We start from the raw sequence: 4,544 nt of genomic DNA on the forward strand, positions 1-4,544 counted from the left end.
ATATTTTAGCATGTAATTTTAAATTTCAGTTCAATATCTTCCAAAGTTTATTTATAACTAGAGGCCTGATGCATGAAATTCAAGCCAAGGGGCTCTGGGGGTTGAGGCAGCAGCCCCGGCAGCCGTCCTGGCCCTAGCAGCAATAGCCCTGGAAAGACATCCAGAAGGGCATCCAGTCTAATTAGCATATTATGATTTTATTATTATAGATTGTATTTATTTCTGAATCTCAATTCTCTCAAATGTGTATTCACCCAGAATGGTGAACACCTTATGTTGAGGCAGAAGTCTAGCAATATTTAATATTACAGGATGGTTTATGCATAATATTTTATCGAGTCAGATATTTGTTAGTGGTATACATTTACATAATTAGATTAAACTCACGTCTACTATTAAAAATAACCACTAAAAAATGTCTTGATTCATGGCATCAGATATTGCACGCCATGCTAATATATTTGATGAAATTAGTATGATTTAATATATGACGAGACATCCAGTAATGCCAGATGGACTTGGACAGATCAACAAGTCCCAAGGGTATATAATAATCATGTAGGGGAAGCAATATAATTACAAATTATAATGATATTTAACTTGAGTTCCTCAAGGAAATGAATAAAACATAATTGCTGTTAAGTATATACTTGTACTTAATGAAAGCTGTTTCATGAGAGGAAAAAATATGAAAGGATATTTTACAATAAGAACCAAAGTCAAGAAAGTGAATTAAAATAAGAAATGGAATTTTTGGCAGCAAATAGAATGTTGGATAAAAACTACTCATAGAAATTCCAGTGATGATACCAACAATGGATTTACTTCTAGATGCTGAATAAGATCCCAAGTACATAAGTAGTTCTGTCAATGAAACACAACGCTTAAGTGGGATTGTTGCTGAGCAACAGACCGATTTTGCAAATGTTTGGCTACATCTCCATTCACACAAATTGATTATACTATCATGGGATTTCATTCTCTCACACATGTGTACAGGCTGTGATGAAACCCTCACATGGTTACATAGACTTTGATTTTTCTCAAATCAAAATATAAATATTTTTAAATGGAAAAAAAAAAGATTAAAAACCTGTTATAAGAATTGTGGCTAGGGAGAATCCTGAGAAAGTTTTCCTCCTGAGGCTGAACTGGAAACAGCGCAGCTCTGGACCCATCTTCTTTGTTTTTACTATTGAAAACAAGTCATAAGTGCTTTTGCAATATGAAGAGCAACTGTAAATTATGTTCATTTTTTTAAAAGCTGATCTTTTTGGCCCTAAAACAACTGCTACGGAAGCTGTGATAAACTTGGAAAAACATTTATTCAATGCAATATTGATCACCTGTATGAAAGTACTGTTAGTATAAGATTAAAAAGAAAAGAAAAGAAAGCCATAATATTAAGGAAGAGGACCATGGTTTTTGCCCTTTAACAAAAACTGTTGCCCTTAAGGCACTCTGAAAACCCACTGCAGTTGTAGAAAGACTGAAAAAATCTCTCTACCCATGAGGATGGGCAGAAATATGTGCTAAACCCAATATTATAGCTGAAGAAGAGCAAGATAATTGTGAAGGTCACATATGCTATGCTCAGGGACACTGTCTTTTAAACACCAAGCTTAATCCAAATATCAGACTCACCAGCAAGCTAACATGTTTTGTGTAAAAATAACCATCAAATACAGCTGGGAGCTCTGCAAGAGACAGATATTCTCTATGAGGCACAATGCAAAGAGAAGACAAATGCCAAGGGTTGACATTGGGGAAAGAACTTCTGGCTGAGTAACCCCCATCCTAAACACACTATGCTACTAAAGAAAGTCGATGACTATAGAGCGCTGAGGGTAACCATAGTAACAATAAATCTCCAATCTCTTTGGATCTTCACTAGATGAACACAAACTCCACGCTAAAGTCCACAATCATTTGCTTCATTCTCTCTGGCCCGATACAAGACTCCGGCATGATAAAAAACATAAAGCCAATTAGGTAATGCCAGTGTTCATGCTGATTACCAAGTGAATTTTGGATGTAAGTGTGACAAATGGTGCTGTCAAGTTCTATTATGTGAAGGACTAGTTATTGTTTATCTTGAAAACATGTATGTAATGGGTTGTATTTGCTTGGCTGTAGAAAAGGGTGAGCTTTCTGTTTTGGCAATCTCTTTGCAATTAAATGTGATGAGCATTACATTCTGGTTTAATGCTTGTTCAATAATAAAACTTTATTTTTCTTCTATCTTTTTGGAGAGGTTCTATGTTAGTTTCTGAAGTAAATAGCCTGGCTAATAGTGCTCACACAATAGTCAGGTAAAACATATATATATATACCTTTATCTAAAGCTCCAAACTTTTGGAATACTAACCAGGTGAACCACCCTCTCCAAATTCAAGACTTTAATATTGAAAAAGCCTGGGGAATATGAGTCTAGAATCCAATGAGAATCATCTATGGTTGGAAACATGGGAAGCCAGGAATCTTGCCTGCTAGTGTGCCTCTTAAGGAGCTATGGTCTTTCTATCACATTTGGAATGGGTATATGAAAATCCAGTATTGCAGCAGCCTAAGGACAGTTCTTTTAATTTATATAAATTAGCATTGATATCCCCTTCGGGATGGATGAGAGAGAGCACAACTCTGGTTAGCCGGTAATGAACTGGCTGCTCTATTTGAAGACATGGCATGTCCGGCTGATGGCCTAACCCTGAGTCCACTTCATGTGAGGGCCTATATTTCATCTCTAGGAGTCTCATCAGTCATACAGTTTTTAATGAAGAAGCAGACATGATGTGAAGGGACAGAACGGAACTTGAAAGAACTAAGCAGAAATACACCCTCCTCCCTCTTCAAGGACGAAGCAGAGACATACTCTTCTCCCTCTCCTCTATCTTGTCTTGCAAGGCTGGGCCCTCAGCCCAAGCCGCCCCCCCCCCCCCCGAGAGTGACCACAAGAATGCTGGTATTGTCCTAACTCTCCCAACCACCCACCTGAGTGGACCAATGAAGCTCTAGAAATGTAGCTAAGGTCCTAATAAGGCTATAGTGGAGGACGGCTCCAACCTTCAGAATGTGATGGTCACTTCCTGACCCTTATGCTGTAAAACCCTGACCAATCTCTGTAACTCACATCACCCCTAAAGCCCACCCCAAATAGCTAGCCCTATATAACCTTTGTTCTCCTGGGACATGCTCTCTCGCCTCACCGCTGCGCCGGATAGAGGCTGGGAGCCAATTCTAGAATTGATCAATAAAGACTTGTTGCATTTGCATCGGAGGAGGCTCCCTGGTGGTGGATTATTGGGGACCCCGAACTCTGGGCATAACAGATGAAAGAGCCCAATCTGGGAATAATTAAAAACTTGGATAAAAGACTGTACCTTCATAAGAAGATAACAGGATGGAGAGTAGTTGAACTAAGCTAAATAAACAAGGTAGTAAGCTGATGAAAATGACAGTGCCATTAATTTGCATTTTTCTTGGCCCTATGCATGTAAAAGGAGCCCTTCCTATTTGGATCATGAGCAAAGCTGAGAAGCTGTCTAGGATTCCTCATTTATCCGCATGCCTTTCTCAGGAATACATATTAGTCATGTAAAGGATTCTTTTGCTTTTGAAGTTCTTCAAAGCAGTTATAGTTCCATTCATGGAGATGGCTACCGCATGGAATTCAGCTACTAGCAGACTTTGCTCTTTTGATGAGGCAAGCACATTGGGGTCCATAAGATCATGACAACAAGGGATACTGTGGCAAAGGATAGTTGATTACCTGCTGCCTCCCATGACTATGGAAGGACTAAGGACATTAGAAACCCACCAGGAGGAGTTGCTAATGGCAGTACTTGAAGCCTTTTAGTAAAGCTAAGCTGGGAGAAGATGCAGTGGTGTACTGACATGATGGGTGAGTTCCCTATTGATTTCCATTAGCAGTTTGTTGCAGCTCAACATTCACTGGCATGGACCATGGGACAGATCAAAATCATTCTCTAGTTTCATCAATCTTTGTCTGAGTTCTCTTGTAGACTACCCAAACCAAGTTAACATGAAGGATGGTAAAGACAGATACATACTCTAATCCTGGCATCAGGTACTCAGTTTTCAGGCAATCTAGAGAAAGACCAAAAATAAAAAAATTCAAGACTGCTACACGGGCTGCTCAGACAGCATTTCTTACTAATGGGAGTAATCCCTACTCTGCGCAATTTATAAAGGCAAAAAATGAAAAAAGGGAATTGTATGTCACTGTTGCAAGAGGAAAAGATGTTAGAAGGATTATGGGGGGAAAAAACTCTGTAGGATGCAGGAATTATAGAAAAAAAAAGAGAAACAGAAAAGCCTAGAAGGACAAAATTCTCAGCTATGAGATAATTTTCAAATGGCTCAAAATTGTCAGATTGAGGAAACCTTGGAAGTGAAAGTTGTGAACCATACATGTCAATAACTTTTTCTAAATCAGGCTAATCCATCCTTGCCTCTTGTGATAAATACTGGTGTGACTCATCCTGTAATTTTCTCAGCTATTTCTTCCATTCCATTTGGTAAAG

This window comes from Myotis myotis, unplaced genomic scaffold (genome assembly GCF_014108235.1).
Source record: "Myotis myotis isolate mMyoMyo1 unplaced genomic scaffold, mMyoMyo1.p scaffold_m19_p_2, whole genome shotgun sequence".
In the NCBI taxonomy this organism is placed as follows: Eukaryota; Metazoa; Chordata; class Mammalia; order Chiroptera; family Vespertilionidae; genus Myotis; species Myotis myotis.